The sequence below is a fragment of the Bos grunniens genome, chromosome 7, assembly GCF_055505025.1.
Source record: "Bos grunniens cultivar Pamir isolate PY7600 chromosome 7, Bosgru_T2T1.0, whole genome shotgun sequence".
NCBI lineage: Eukaryota > Metazoa > Chordata > Mammalia > Artiodactyla > Bovidae > Bos > Bos grunniens.
In genome coordinates this window covers 90,810,443-90,827,645 of record NC_141171.1, presented here as the reverse complement: position 1 = coordinate 90,827,645, position 17,203 = coordinate 90,810,443, and the positions used below count along the sequence as shown (strand labels likewise).

The 17,203-nt window shown below is 42.2% G+C and overlaps 1 protein-coding gene and 1 long non-coding RNA gene across 27 annotated transcripts in view; one reads left to right on the top strand and one right to left on the bottom strand.

Annotated features, from left to right (window-relative positions):
- Positions 1-17,203, bottom strand: part of LOC147369959 (uncharacterized) — a 650,726-nt gene that overhangs the window by 518,154 nt on the left and 115,369 nt on the right. The window lies entirely within an intron of this gene.
- The window catches only part of LOC147369960 (uncharacterized), a 34,067-nt gene continuing 28,454 nt past the window's right edge, over positions 11,591-17,203 (top strand). The window contains exon 1 of the long non-coding RNA XR_015168232.1: positions 11,591-14,329. This is a non-coding gene — a long non-coding RNA (uncharacterized LOC147369960). The remainder of the gene's footprint in view (positions 14,330-17,203) is intronic.

Sequence of the window (17,203 nt, the reverse complement as noted above, 5' to 3'; positions counted from 1 at the left end):
GGAGAAAGTGACAAGCTTTTGCTAGGTTGATGCACAAAACACATAATGCAAAGTATTCTGATGATCTCTAGGTTAAGTTTCAGAGTTTAGCTTCAAGGGTCAAGGGTGTCAAAGAGTGATCAAAATCTTCCCAAATTTTAGGAACTTCCCTGGTGGTCCAGTGGGTAAGACTCCAAGCTCCCAGTGCAGGAGCCTGGGTTTAATCCCTGGTCCAGGAACTAGAATGCACATGCCTCTGCTAAGAGTTCACTTGAAAGTGTAAGTTTCACAGTCGTGTCCGACTCTGTGATCCCATGGACTGTAGCCTGCCCGGCTCCTCTATCCATGGAATTCTCCAGGCAAGAGTACTGCAGTGGGTTGCCATTTCCTTCTCCAGGGGATCTTCCCGACCCAGGGATCGAACCTGGGTCTCCTGCATTGATTGCAGGCAGACTCTTTACCAACTTGGCCACTAGGGAAACCCAGGAGTTCACATGCTGCAACTCAAAATTCCACATGCCGAAATGAAGACTGGAGATCTCACATGCCATAACTAAGACTTGGCACAACTGATTAAGTAAATACTTTAAAACAATAAGTGTTGCTTAGCTGCTAAGTCGTGTCCAATTCTTTTTTTTGAGACCAATGGACTGTAGCCTGCTAGGCTTCCCTGTCCATGGGATTTCCCAGGCAAGAATACTGGAGTGGGTTGCCATTTCCTTCACCAGGGGATCTTCTGGCCCAGGGATCAAACCTGTCTCCTGCGTCTCCTACACTGCAGGTGGATTCTTTACTGCTAAGCCACCAGGGAAGCCCCAACATATTAAAAAAAAAAATTCCAAATTTTAAAATCTGAAAGTGCCTACAGGGAATTCTAGCTTGATTCCACAGCTTTTGTAAGCTTAGATTCAAAAAAGCCCCTGCTGGACTGAAAGTAAATATTTCTTTGAAAGAAAAATATACCCTGAAGAGAAGCTAAAAACCATAAAGGAGCTCCTGGACTGTTTGATGGTGCTGAAGCGCGTGGGGTTTAAGAAAGAGCTCTATCTATGATTACACTTTGTAATCTATATTCAGAATGCGATGTTTTAAATTAAAAACAATAAATCTTTCTAAACTCCAGTTAGCTGCCAATAATGATTTGGAAACTGAAACACAAATCAATCATTTGAATAGATCTATGGAAGGGAAAGGACAAAATCCAAAAGAGTTTTTCCTGCCAGGAGGCCTTTAAGAGTGGTCTGCCACATGGACAGTTTTTTGGCTGTGCTGACTTGGGGGGAGGATGAGGTAGGGGACAGGGAGAAAGGAGAACTTTTTGTACTATAAAAATCCTGGCAGATCAACTCTCAGTCAGGCCAGTGATATTAAAATCCTTACACTAATTGAATGTTACCATTGTTAAAGCAAGTTATGAGCTGTTTTAAAAAACAAATTTCGGGCTAGATTTTTTTTTTCCCCCAATGCAATCTCAACAGCTAATCAAATTTAGAGATTTTCAGATAGCAAGTAATCTATTCAATACAACTTTTTGCCAGTCCTCAATTAGAAAGTGTTAGGTGGAATCTCCAATGCCCTTACGCCTGAATTGTTTTTCATGTGAACCTGAAATATCTAGACCCTGTGTTCAAGAAGAGGAAATCATCATCAGCGAAAATTCTTCTAAACTACTCCTACGCCTGTGTTTGCAAAGTTCCTGCTTCCTCTTAAGGAAATGTTACGTAATCAGGAGCACGACTCAGTCATTCCTGGACATTACCTCAGAGGTGAAAGAAGAAGACCTAGAGAACTACTTTCCTAAAAAATTCAGGCAAAATTTTTTGTTGTTGATTTTTCTCCTACAGTAATAGAATGCATATAGAAATGTTAGTTTGAAAAACAAAGCATAAAATATAATAATGAACAAAACTCCCCTTCTAAACCACTTTCTTTTTTTTCTTATTACTTGCACACAAACTGAAATTTTGTTGTGGAATACTTCCAAAAGCATTCAGTCTTGCTGTGACTTCATCTCAATTATTTTCAGAGAAGCCAGTTTGGAAATTTGTAGCATTTCTGGGATAATTTCCAATAAATACATGTCTACGTTCATACATATGGACCAGTGATTTGCAACAGGGACAATTATGGCTCCTCCTACCCCCAACCCTTACCCAACCCCAGGGGAAATTTGGCGAAGTCGAGATTCATTTTTGGTTGTCCTAACTGGGCGAGAGGAAAGGATGCTACCAGAAACTAGTGGGCAGAGGTCAAAGAAGTTCCTAAACATCCTATGATGCAGAGAATTGTACCCACCCCCCACAGAATCAGTCCATCCCAAATATTGAGAGTGCTAAGACTGAGTAACTTTGATATAAATGCATTTTTGTCCCCCTCTATTTGAAATGTGCAATGTGACACAGGGCTCTTGGAACAGAATTTAGTGCACAGGGCTAAAAATAACTTAACACTTACCATTTCTGCCATAGGCAATGCCTGCACCTTAGACCATTGTAAAACAGGAGGGAAGAGGGCAGGGTGCAACCTTTTTTCAATTGGAGGATAATTGCTTTACAATGTTGTGTTGGTTTCTACCATACAACAATGCAAATCAGTCATACATATATATATATCCCTTCTCTCTTTTGCCTCCCTCCCCAAACCATCCCATCCCTCTAGGTCATAACAAGGGCACAACCTTTAAAAGAATAATACAGCCCAACAACACCACATGAACTGATTAGAACCAGATAGGTCCAAGATGGCAGAGAGCTGACATCCACTAGACCTTGAGAGTGCATCATGAGAAACACTGGGATGGATGAAGCACAAGCTGGAATCAAGATTGCCAGGAGAAATATCAATAACTTCAGATATGCAGATGACACCACCCTTATGGCAGAAAGTGAAGGAGAGCTAAAGAGCCTCTTGATGAAAGTAAAGAGGAGAGTGAAAAAGTTGGCTTAAAGCTCAACATTCAGAAAACTAAGATCATGGCATCCAGTCCCATCACTTCGTGGCAAATAGATGGGGAAACAACAGAAACTGTGAGAGACTTTATCTTTTGGGGCTCCAAAATCACTGTAGATGGTGACCACAGCCATGAAATTAAAAGACACTTACTCCTTGGAAGGAAGGTTATGACCAACCTAGACAGCATATTAAAAAACAAAGACATTACTTTGCCAACAAAGGTCCGTCTAGTCAAGACTATGGTTTTTCCAGTAGTCATGTATGGATGTGAGAGTTGGAGTATAAAGAAAGCTGAGCGCTGAAGAATTGATGCTTTTGAACTGTGGTGTTGGAGAAGGCTCTTGAGAGTCCTTGGACTGCAAAGTGATCCAACCAGTCCATCCTAAAGGAGATCAGTCCTGAGTGTTCATTGAAAGGAATGATGCTGAAGCTGAAACTCCAATACTTTGGCCACCTGATGCAGAGAGCTGACTCATTTGAAAAGACCCTGATGCTGGGAAAGATTGAGGGCAGGAGGAGAAGGGGGTGACAGAGGATGAGATGATTGGATGGCATCACCGACTCAGAGGACATGAGTTTGGGTGGACTCCAGGAGTTGGTGATGGACAGGGAGGCCTGGTGTGCTGCAGTCCATGGGGTTGCAAAGAGTCAGACACGACTGAGTGACTGAACTGAACTGAACTGAGACCTTGAGCCTCAGTATACACTCATTGTAACACATCAGCAAGCTAAATGACACACCCATGGGCACCATGACTGTTCCAAGGCCAATCATAAAGGTCAAAAAGTGGACAGTGGCCCAATTCTGGGAAATCCCCATTCCTTCCTCAAAATAGCTGGAATATTCCTCCCACTCATTAGACTATAAAATTACCCACCCCTATAAAAACTAACAACCCTGAACCCTGGGGCCTCTCTCACCTCTGAGCTGGCCCACACTCTGACTGTGGAGTGTGTTTCTCTCTAACTAAACCTACTTCTTACCTATCGCTGTCTCTCATTGAATCCTTGCTGCAATGAGACACCAAGAGCCTGAGCTTCATTAATTCCTGAGACCAGGTGTGATCTCAGTTAAAAGACCATGGGTTCAAGTCCAGATCTGAGTTACACAGTTACAATTCCACCATACAGTCTTGTGTGGACTACTCCCATAGCCTCCCCTCAGGTCTCCCTTTTTCTACTTCTGTTCCTCTATTCCAGACTTCTCTGGAGCAGCCAGAATGGCCTAAATGATGGCAGGTTCCCTTGTTGTGGACCCCACTAAGGTCAATGTCCTTTGAGACCTGTGGGAGCTCCCCTCCCCGCTTCAAGCCACTTTGGGCTATATCACCAGTTCATTCCTGTCACTTTGATCCCTTGCACCTCAGAGCCTTCCAATTTTGCACCCACCCCTCCTTCTTCATTCCTTATCTTTCAGATCTAATCTCAGTTTCAGGAAGTCCTCCCCCGTTCATCTTCACTAGATAAATACACTCTCATGTACATGAGTACTAAGTTGCTTTAATCACGATCAACTCTTTTCAAGTTGCCAGAGCCCACCAGGCTCCTCTGTCCATGGGATTCTTCAGGCAAGAATACGGCAGTGAGTTGCCATGCCCTCCTCCAGGGAATCTTCCCGACCCAGGGATCAAACCTGCATCTCTCATGGCTCCTGCCTTGGCAGGTGGATTCTTCACCACTAACGCCGCCTGATCCTATAGGTTTTTTTTTTTTTTCTTAATACTCTGCATAATTTGCATAATGTGCTGTGCTTAGTCGCTCAATCTTGTCTGACTCTCTGCAACCCCATGGACTGTAGCCCACCAGGCTCCTCTGTCTATGGGGATTCTCTAGACAAGAATACTAGAGTGGGTTGCAATTCCCTCCTCCAGGGGATCTTCCCAACCCAGGGATTGAACCCAGGTCTCCCACATTGCAGGCAGATTCTTTACCATCTGAGCCACCAGGGAAGCCCAGATTGCATTATACACTCATGTAAATTAGCTCTCCTAGTTGACCATAAGTTTGTGAATGCACTGTTAGTTGTTCAGTTGTGTCCAATTCTTTACAACCCCATGGACTGTAGCCCTCTAAGTTCCTCTGTCCATGGGATTCTCTAGGCAAGAATACTGGAATGGACTACCATTTCCTTTTCCCAGGGATCTTCCAAATCCAGGGATCAAGCCCAGGTCTTCTGCATCGCAGGTGGACTCTTCACCATCTGAGCCACCAGGGAAGCCCCTGTGAATGTAGAGCCACTAGCTAATTTGCCCACTGTTTCTTCTCCAAGGTCCAGCATGATGTCTGATATAGTAGCTCAATTATGTTACTGAATGAGTGAATCCCAGGTTTTGCCTTCTAGGAGTTAACACAACTGATGGTGATTGGAAGAAATGTCTGTTTAACAACATACTCTCATGCCTTGCTGTGGAAGGGGAAACACTGACAAGCATAGCTTAAATGGGAAAAAAATAGAAGAGAAGAGACTTAGGGCCTCCAAAATATGTTCAGGAGACACAGAAATTCTCTATGACAGGGAATAACTGCCAGCTTTTCAGAGAGTTCTAGGAATGATTTTGAAGTTGTTTCTCTTCTGTACCAATCTGCAACCATTAATCAATATGAATTCCAGTAAAAACTTTGTACTCCCAACTTTTTAAGAGTAGTTCTCTGTGAAATGGGAGTAATCCAAGTTCCCAAACGTTGGAAACACAATGAAAAAAAAGACATCAGAGAGGGGAGAAGCCTGAGATCTCAACAGATAACAGTCAGTTGAGTAGAGTGATGAGAAAGCTGCACCCCTTGAGGACTCCTGAAGATATGGAGATAGATGCTGGGGTTTCCCCATATTTATATAAAAGGCTTGAGTCCATCTTACTTTAAAATTAGAGGTCTAGTTGCTTCCAAGCAGGTGTCACTGGACACTGGCATCTGTGTTACAAAACAATGTGGAATGAATAAAGGAAGGGTTAAGCTAGATAATATCTAAGATTTCTTTTTCAAACATTTCCTCTCTTTATTCTTTGTAATGTGAAAGCTGAAGCACGAATCTGAGAATAACTGCTTTTGATTTTAGGATTTGAATGTGTGTACATTTTCTCTGGCGTGTCCAAGTATTATTTCTTTTGTTCCCTGACTTTTCATCTCACAAACTGGCAAATGGAAATCATACTTACCCTTTATTCTGAAGTTCCCAGAAAGGTTTACAACTTCCTAACTAAAAGTCACCAAGTGACTCATTATGGAAAGAAATGGGAAAAACCAACTCTAATGAAGTGTGGGAAAAAGAGATGCAATGTCTTCACAGCTAGTATTTAATTCTGCTTTAAAGTGTTTTCATATATTAATTCACTGAATCGCATCAACTCTTTCAGGAAGGTACTATCATTATCCTTATTTCACAGAAAAAATATTTGAGGCCCTAGAAATTAAGTAACTTGCTTCTGGTCACATAGCTAGTAAGTGATGAGCCAAGATTAGAACCTAGGCAGTCAGCCTCCAGAGGTTACACACTCAACCCAGTGTGCATTCACGCCTCAGTGTGAAGAAGTGCACACTGATAGGTGGGCTTTTGAATATGGTACATAGCTAGGCGAAACACAAGATAACATCTCAGTTAATCCCACCCCTGCCCTTCGGACTTCCCTGGTGGCTCAGACAGTAAAGCGTCTGCCTACAATGCGGGAGACCCAGGTTCGATCCCTGGGTCGGGAAGATCCCCCGGAGAAGGAAATGGCACCCCACTCCAGTATTCTTGCCTGGAAAATCCCATAGACAGGGGAGCCTGGTGGGCTACAGTCCATGGGGTCCCAAAGAGTTGGACACGACTGAGTGACTTCCCTTTCTTTCTTTCTGTCCTTCGTTTGCTCAATCCAGAGAAACATCCTTGAATTCTGTCTTTCTCTTATATCCCACATTTGATTTTCCAGGAAACTTCAAAATATACCAGGACTGCAACTGTTTTCCATCATCTTCACTACTACCATCCTGGTCTAAATCACCATCATCTCCCCATTGGATTATTGCACCAATTTTCCAAATATTTCCTAGGCCTGCCCTCCAACAGGGACTTCCCAGGTGGCTCAGTGGTAAAGAATCCACCTGCCTATGCAGGGGACAATGTAGGAGATGCCAGTTCAGTCCCTGGGTCAGGAAGATCCCCCAGAGAAGGAAATGCAACACACTCCAGTATTCTTGCCTGGAGAATCCCATGGACAGAGGAGCCTGGGGGACTATATTCTACAGGGTCGCGAAGAATCAGACATGACTGAGCACCCAAGGAATATTAGAACTCTATTGCTGATTTTTGGCTCTACTAGCCCTTGTAGCCAGCAATACGAGAGTCTTTCAGGAAAATCATAGAAGCTCTCTCACTGTGCCCTGTACTGAGAACTTAAAACTATTAGCTTGTTATTTGTGCTCACACAGAACGCATACATGCCCTCTAACAAGTTACTCTGGATGCAGTAGTCAAGAGTGTGATCCTTTAATACCAAAAGTCAGATCAAGTCACTTTTCTGTTCGTGACCATTCAGTGGCTTCCTATTTTATTCAGAGTGAAAGCCAAGATTGTGACAATGACCAGTAAGGCCCCTCCTTCCTCTTTATGATGACCTCATTCCCACCCACGCACGCATGCAGCCAGCCACACCGGACTACCTGCATTTCTTGTCCTCAAATACCCCCACACCAGCTCTCTGCCTTAGGGCTGCAGCACTGGCCAGTCCCTCTGCCTGAAATTCTGCATGGTCATCTTCCCCAGTTCCTGCAAGTCTTTATTCAAGTGACAGGCCTATCCTGAAAGCTCTGTTTAGAATTACACACTGCTAGGGTATCCCGTGGATATCCAGTGGTTAGGACTCACCATTTTCACTGCTGGGGCCTGGGTTCAATCACTGGTTGGGGAACTAAGATCCCACAAACTGTATGGCAAAAAAAAAAAAAAAAATATATATATATATATATACACACACACACACATAAGTGAACCCCACTGCTTTCTCCCCTTCGCCCCTCTTACCCATGGCACTTACCATGTACTACTTATTCATTGTTTGTCTTTATCAGAGTTTAAACTTGTCAACCCTAATATATCATAAATACCACACAGGTTTGGTGAATGAGAGAATGAAAGAGTAAGTGGTCACAGTGACCCTAAGGAATGAGTACAGCTGGTTTTTAAAGTCAAGAAATTGTCTATAGACACACGTGAAACGTGTTACTATTGGGTGCATCAGGGTTTTGGTATGCAGACCTAAGTGTTTGAAATTCTCGGGGCCTAAATTTTTTTGCACGAATCAGCAACCTTAAAATATAAATTTAGAAGCAATGAATATTATGGCATTAAACATGTAATTCCACATTCCAACAATATATCTGAATACCTTCTTTTCATTCATCATGTAGGCTCCTAAAAGGAATGTGAACAGTTGTAAAAAACAACTATATGCAAGAAAAAAAAGTTTTTTTCCGAACCTTTCACCCTCCCTGTCTCTCCAGCACATCCTTGTCAGTTTCCCTCTCCCAGAGAATCTCTCCGTTCACACATTATATCCCTGGGATGGTCCACAGGAACATATACAGGTGAGTGGCGACAGCTCGGACAGCAGGTGTCACAGCTCTTCCGACTGGACACCCCTCCCATCAGCACCCAGCCCGATCCAGGATGTCTGCATCTGGATTCCTGGGACTCCTGCTATTCCTACTAATTTACATTCCCGAGAGATGGGCCTGGGCATTTGCATTTTAGCTTGATTCTAGGGTGATTCGTAAATCCCATGGATGTTTAAGAACCATTGTTCTGGTCCAGACTTTTCCTGATCTTTCTCCCAGGTACAAACTTGCCCTCCCTTAGTCTCACTTCCTTGTGCCCGAGTCTCTGTCAAGACTAATCTTCTAAGAGATGATTAGGCAATAATCATGCCCACGATTTTAGTGTGTTAGTTCCCAAGCTCTCCTTTCCATAATTGCATTCAACAACACCTTGACGCAAACTAGTAACCAATGCCAGGGACTATGCATACTCAAAAGCTCAGAAAGGGAGAGAATTTATGACATCTCTCCAATTCAATGCAATTCTTGCTTTCTAATGTTCTGTCCTGGTGTGAGTTTGAAGGGTGTGAGTTTGGTGAGAGTTTGAGTTTCCAGAATGTCTTTCCACTTAAGTCATATATTTGGAAATAAAAACTATTTTCTTATACACCATGCTTATGTTTTATTTATCCAGCTACCAGACTGACCTAGACAAAACCAGGAGGATCCTATTTAGAATGACATAAATTAAATTTAGCCTTGATCCTTAAAATTTGCTGGTTACTGATATTTTAAGAGTAAAATTATTCTGAGAATCCAAAAGTCTTGTTTGTGTAAAAGTCCACTAAATAGCAGATACTTTTAAAGCCACACTCCAATAGATTTATGCCACCAGACTTCCCTGGTGGCTCAGATGGTAAAGAATCTGCCTGCAATGAGGAAGACCTGGGTCCCCTGTCAATGGGATTTTCCAGGCAAGACTACTGGAGCGGGTTGCTGATTTCTTCTCCAGGGGATCTTCGAAACCCAGGAATCAAGACTGTGTCTCCTGTATTGCAGGCGGCTTCTTTCCCACTGAACCACCGGGGAAACCCAAATAGTGTAATAGAGAAAAAGAAAGATAGAGAGATAGAAAAGATAGTGAGATAGAAAAAAAGAAAACAAAACAGGGTCACGTGGGCAGAATGACTGAGCTAGAAGTGAGGGACTCGCTGAGTGGGTGATATTTGAACCAAAACCTGAATGATGATGGGAATGATGATGTAAAAATCAGAGGACCCTCTGCCTCTGCCGACCCTCTACCCAGAAGTGATTCATTTTCCTTTCACATGGCCTCCACAGACTTCAAGTGGGCTGAGAAGCAAAATGAAAGTGAAGTCGCTCAGTCGTGTCCAACTCCTTGTGACCCCGTGGACCAAAGCCCACCAGGCTCCTCTGTCCATGGGATTCTCCAGGCTAGAGTACTGGAGTGGGGGGCCATTTCCTTCTCCAATGCATGAAAGTACTGAGGGTGGCTTAAAATATCAGAAGGACCATTGTTCCAGGCAGAGGGAGAAGCAAGTGGTCGGCACATTAAAGGAACAGGGAAGAGGCCAGAGTGTAGCTGGGAGCAGTCGGGGAGAAACAGTGCAGTGGACGTGAGGGTGCAGCCAGGGCAGGCCAAGCAGGGGCTCTGGCTGCGTGCTCTAAGTGCAGCGGGATGCGTTCGGTTTTCAGAAGAGTCAGGTAACCCGACTTAAATTTGTAAATTATCTCTTTGGCTGTTGGGTGCAGAATAGATTAAGATCAGGAAGGATGTGGAGTATAAAGGTGGGCAGACAGGCTGTAGTAGTCTGGGTGAGAGAGGATGGTTAACTAGTCCTGGAGGAAAGGAAAATGAAAGGTGGATCTTTCATGTAGAATAGGGCTTCGTGGGAGATTGGATGTGAGGACGTGGAACATACAGAACTCCCCTCCCGGTAAATAGAACTGGGTATTTGTTTTCCTTTCCTTCCTCACTTTCATCCATAAACGTGAGGATGCTAGGATATAAGCTATACTGTGTTCTGCACTGCAGAAGTTTTATGAACTGTATAAAATAACGTATACGAGACCAATTTTTAAAAGAACTTATTATTACTGAAAGATGAGATTGATTTTTTTACTTGAAAATTGACTTACTAGACCTGGTCAAGCCAATATTCATCTTTTAAAAAATAGTCATCTACTAAAAAAAAAATAGAGGCTATTCTTGAGTTTGCATTTTAAAACAGATCTTATAATTCAGGGTGCACAACTACAGAATCTGAACTTGTATTGAAAGTTTTCTAGAAGTTAGTTTAGGACTGCCTGATGTGGTTCCAGTATGAGTACAGCATTTGAATTTTATACACCTCTGTGCATGCTCACTCAGTTGTGTCCGACTCTTTGCAAATTCATAGACTGTAGCCATCTAGGCTCCTCCATCCATGGGATTCTTCAGGCAAGAATAATGGAGAGGGTTGCCATTTCCTCCTCCAAGGGATCCTCCCAACCCAGGGATCAAATGTGCGCCTTCTGCATCTCCTGCATTTGTAGGCAGATTCCTTGCCACTGAGCCACCTGGGAAACCTCTTCATTTGTTGTCAATGCTAATCACATGCTACAAATGCAGATTCCTAATCACTATAACCATTGGTGACTTTGTCAGTTCAGTTCAGTTCAGTCGCTCAGTCGTGTCCGACTCTTTGCAACCCCATGAACTGCAGCACGCCAGGCCTCCCTGTCCATCACCAACTCCCGGAGTTCACTCAGACTCATGTCCATCGAGTCGGTGATGCCATCCAGCCATCTCATCCTCTGTTGTCCCCTTCTCCTCCTGCCCCCAATCCCTCCCAGCATCAGAGTCTTTTCCAGTGAGTCAACTCTTCACATCAGGTGGCCAAAGTACTGGAGTTTCAGCTTTAGCATCATTCCTTCCAAAAAAATCCCAGGGCTGATCTCCTTCAGAATGGACTGGTTGGATCTCCTTGCAGTCCAAGGGACTCTCAAGAGTCTTCTCCAACACCACACTTCAAAAGCATCAATTCTTTGGCACTCAGCCTTCTTCACAGTCCAACTCTCACATCCATACATGACCACAGGAAAAGCCATAGCCTTGACTAGATGAACCTTTGTTGGCAAAGTAATGTCTCTGCTTTTGAATATGCTATCTAGGTTGGTCATAACTTTCCTTCCAAGGAGTAAGCGTCTTTTAATTTCATGGCTGCAGTCACCATCTGCAGTGATTTTGGAGCCCAGAAAAATAAAGTCTGACACTGTTTCCCCATCTATTTCCCATGAAGTAATGGGACTGGATGCCATGATCTTCGTTTCTGAATGTTGAGCTTTAAGCCAACTTTTTCACTCTCCACTTTCACTTTCATCAAGAGGCTTTTGAGTTCCTCTTCACTTTCTGCCATAAGGGTGGTGTCATCTGCATATCTGAAGTTATTGATATTTCTCCTGGCAATCTTGATTCCAGCTTGTGTTTCTTCCAGTCCAGCATTTCTCATGATGTACTCTGCATAGAAGTTAAATAAACAGGGTGACATTATACAGCCTTGACGAACTCCTTTTCCTATTTGGAACCAGTCTGTTGTTCCATGTCCAGTTCTAACTGTTGCTTCCTGACCTGCATATAGGTTTCTCAAGAAGCAGGTCAGGTGCTCTGGTATTCCCATCTCTTTCAGAATTTTCCACAGTCTATTGTGATCCACACAGTCAAAGGCTTTGGCATAGTCAATAAAGCAGAAATAGATGCTTTTCTGGAACTCTCTTGCTTTTTCCATGATCCAGTGGATGCTGGCAATTTGATCTCTGGTTCCTCTGCCTTTTCTAAAACCAGCTTGAACATCTGGAAGTTCACGGTTCACGTATTGCTGAAGCCTGGCTTGGAGAATTTTGAGCATTATTTTACTGGTGTGTGAGATGAATGCAATTGTGCAGTAGTTTGAACATTCTTTGGCATTGCCTTTCTTGGGATTGGAATGAAAACTGACCTTTTCCAGTCCTGTGGCCACTGCTGAGTTTTCCAAATTTGCTGGCATATTGAGTGCAGCATTTTCACGGCATCATCTTTCAGGATTTGGAATAGCTCAACTGAAATTCCATCACCTCCACTAGCTTTGTTCATAGTGATGCTCTCTAAGGCCCACTTGACTTCACATTCCAGGATGTCTGGCTCTAGGTCAGTGATCACACCATCGTGATTATCTTGGTTGTGAAGATCTTTTTTGTATGGTTCTTCTGTGTATTCTTGCCACCTCTTCTTAATATCTTCTGCTTCTGTTAGGTCCATACCATTTCTGTCTTTTATTGAGCCCATCTTTTTGCATGAAATGTTCCCTTGGTATCTCTAATTTTCTTGAAAAGATCTCTAGTCTTTCCCATTCTGTTGTTTTCCTGTATTTCTTTGCATTGATTGCTGAGGAAAGCTTTCTTATCTCTTCTTGCTGTTCTTTGCAACTCTGCATTCAGATGCTTATATCTTTCCTTTTCTCCTTTGCTTTTCGCTTCTCTTCTTTTCACAGCTATTTGTAAGGCCTCCTCAGACAGCCATTTTGCTTTTTTGCATTTCTTTTCCATGGGGATGGTCTTGATCCCTGTCTCCTGTACAATGTCACAAACCTCCGTCCATAGTTCATCAGGCACTCTATCTATCAGATCTAGTCCCTTAAATCTATTTCTCACTTCCACTGTATAATCATAAGGGATTTGTAGTTGCACTTAAAGAGCAACATTCCTAACCTTTTAATAGAAATTCTAACTCCAGTCTCCTAACATTTTACATTCTCTATTCCTAAAGGGCATTTTTAAAGCACTCACATCTTTTCATGAATGGAGATGTAGGCAAAAATGAAATTTAAGCATTAGCTCTTCAGATATATTAAGGTTTACATTTGTGTTATGTTCCAGACACGGTTGAGGTGCCAGAGTGGGTTGTTTGTTGTGTGAGCCACCAATATGTGAGACTAGACTGAAGTAGAGACATGGAACTGTCTGTTGATTTTGTTCTGTAATGTGAGCAGATGTGCTTAAAATGCAACAGATGCTGAGTCACATCTTCCATGAGGCTGAACACCAGGGTGAAGCAGCTGTGTGGTGTGGTCAGAAGACAAGGCTCAAGATAAGTGGCTGCTTGCAAAATTTTTATCTCTTTTTCCATATTTTAAAAGAATCTGCCTGCAATGCAGGAGACCCAGTTTCGATCCCTGAGTCAGGAAGATCCCCTGGAGAAGGAAATAGCAATCCACTCCAGTACTGTTGCCTGAAGAATTCCATGGACAGAGGAGCCTAGAGGGCTACAGTCCACAGGGTTGTAGCCCAGAGAAGTTGGACACAAGCAACACTTTCACTAAAACGGAATTCTCAGTCCCAGCTCTATCTGGTACACGTGCATTTTTCTGAAGCACATTATACACAACTTTTGTAGATGTGGAAACCCTCCCAGAAAGCTTGAGCAGCCTCAGTCTGCTCTGGAGACTTGCAAACCTGTCTTAACCTTTGCTTGCGAAAGCTGAGAGAGCCTGTCTGGTTCTGTGTGTGAGCAGGAGTCATTCAGCTGGAGTGACAGGTGACTCCCACCTGCGGTTGCCTAGCCGGTACAGAGGAAACTATATTACTTTCAATAAGGGCGCCCGGGGGAGAAACTTTTTTTAATTTAATATAGTGAGGATCTAAGGGGATTTACCAAGATGAAAGATACAGTGGAGAGAAGAGAAATGGAACGCCAACATCAGTGAGGACAGGAACATTAGGGAAAGGGGACATTCCAAGTTTTGAGGGTTTTGTTTTGGTTTGAGAAGTGATTTTGTAACTTTTGGCTGCGGGCAGCGTGGGGATTTTGTATCTTCCTCTTTTTTGGATTTGGAATGTGTCTTTCCATGAGGTAAGGAAGAGTTACTGTAAATGTGTACGTCTATTTCTCCTCTTTCTGCTAAGAGAATTGCTGTTAAACATGCTGCTGCTGCTCCCTTATTTTGCACCAAGTAAATGTTTAAATATTTTAAAATAAACATGTTTCAGCTGACTGCTGGGTGAGATTCATTACAGCCAGGAGGAACTCAGGGGAACTGTTCAAGGAGATCTGGTTAATATCACCATGATTTATGCCTGTGGTGGAAATTACACTAATATTTACACGAAGGGCATGGTTTGGAGGCAATGGCAAGGCCGGATTGAAGTGGGAATTTGCACAGTCAATGTCCACTAATGAAAATAGCTACAGTTCAGTGCTCTTTGCAAAAGCATAATTAGGCCCTTCAAATGACTTGTTATTTTCACATTTTTACTCTTAAGCTGCAAAACTTTTTCTTGCCATCCTGTGTCTGCACTGAGATTATTCCTTTGCAAAAATAATTAAGCAAGATAATATTAGGCTATAAGATAACTTCTAAAAAATGTATTTTGGCTATTCTTTGATAAGCTTTACCAATGGAAAAAAAAATCATGATTTCCTTGATTAATTATATACATTTTTAAATGACCTTTGAGTTTTCTTTATAGTGTCTGAGTAGCATTGTAGAACTGCATGTCTTGGCACTCTGAACACCTGAATGAGTTCCACATAGGTGGAGAAGAAACTTCAGGCCAAAAATTACACTGAAAATACAGTTCTGCTAAAGTCCTTGTGGGTTTCCTCATTTAAGTGATGAGTGAGCCAGTGGGAAATCTCTGACACTGAGTTTGCCAGGTTTCAGACTTTTTCTTTATTCTTGCTTTCCAAGTTCAATGGTTTTCTAATTTGTTCCAAAAGTAGAACGTTCTGTAAGTCAAGGTGCTCTTTATGTCATGTGATAAAATACAGATATAGTTATTCTGATTCAGTACAATAAGTCTGACCTATCTGTGTCTATCTAGAGACAGATTTCTATATAGGTACATAAAAGTTATGCATTTATTTTACTCATCTTTCAAGGTTATTCAATGTTGGTGTAGTCTTAAACAGCATTCTCTCGATCATATATTTATAGATAAAACATGGCTGGATCTTGGTTTCCAGTTAGGGCCGCTTCCACCTTTTCCTGTTAGTCCTTGTTTGTTACTTGTTCACTCACTTTTGTACCTAGCAAATAAGATGCAATAGCTGATGTTTTAAAGAAAAATTTATGAGAGAAAAATCAAAAATTTTAAAGATTGTATTCACTTATTTGAGATTTTTTTCTGAGGTGGGAAAATATCATTATTTGATTTTAGCACTGAAGACATTAATCCAGCTCATAGTCCAGCAATAATAGATGTGAGCATAGCTTGAGAATTGTTCCTCTAATTTTATGTTGAGAATGGGTTACATCTAATTGCTGCTGAGAAGAGAGAGACTATTATTAATATGAGTCAAAGTTAACTGAAAGGTAGCTGTGGGTAACTTCTTCTTTTTTTTTAATCTTTAACTACCCACTATGTGCCAGGCACTGATTTAAACTCTTTATGTGTATGAATATTTTTAATCTTCAAAACTCTAAGAAACCTATAATATTCTCTTATTTATTAATACATTTTACTAAGTGCCTGGCACTATTCTATGTCTCAGGGGTAAGACATGAACAAACAAAGTCCCTACTCTACTACAACTTATAATTTTCATCAAGGGTACAACTCTGTGTTTAAATCTCTGCTTCACCTCTCATAATCTCTGTGCCTGAACTGCTTTATCTGTAAAATGCAGGTGATAATAGTTCCTACCTTAGAGGCTGATATGAAATGATATGGTATGATATTAATCAGTTAATAGTTGCCAAGCCTTTGACTGTCTGGATCACAACAAACTGTGGAAAATTCTTGAAGAGATGGGAATACCAGACAACCTGACCTGCCTCTTGAGAAATGTGTATGCAGGTCAGGAAGCAACAGTTAGAACTGGACATGGAACAACAGACTGGTTCCAAATAGGGAAAGGAACATGTCAAAGCTGTATATTGTCACCCTGCTTATTTAACTTATATGCAGAGTACATCATGGGAAATGCTGGGCTGGATGAAGCACAAGTTGGAATCAAGTTTGCTAGGAGAAATATCAATAACCTCAGATATGCAGATGACACCACCCTTATGGCAGAAAGCAAATAAGAACTAAAGAGCCTCTTGATGAAAGTGAAAGAGGAGAGTGAAAAAGTTGGCTTAAAGCTCAACATTCAGAAAACTATGATTGTGGTATCCAGTCCCATCACTTCATGGGAAATAGATGGGGAAACAAAGGAAACAGTGAGAGATTTTATCTTTTGGGGGGCTCCAAAATCACTGCAGATGGTGACTGCAGCCATGAAATTAAAAGACTCTTAACTCCTTGGAAGAAAATCTATGACCAACCTAGACAGCATATTAAAAAGCAGAGACGTTACTTTGCCAACAAAGGTCCATCTAGTCAAACTATGGTTTCTCTAGTAGTCATGTATGGATGTGAGAGTTGGACTATAAAGAAAGCTGAACGCTGAAGAATGGATGCTTTTGAACTGAGGTGTTGGATAAGACTATTGAGAGTCCCTTGGACTGCAAGGAGATCCAACCAGTCCATCCTAAAGGAGATCAGTCCTGAATATTCATTAGAAAGACTGATGTTGAAGCTGAAACTCCAATACTTTGGCCACCTGATGTTAAGAACTGACTCATTTGAAAAGACCCTGATGCTGGGAAAGATTGAAGGTGGAGGAAAATAGGACAAGTTGGTGATGGACAGGGAGGCCTGGCGTGCTGCAGTCCATGGGGTGGCAAAGAGTCAGACGTGACTCGGCACACAAGTACGTACGCGGGCACAAAGTAGCAGCCTG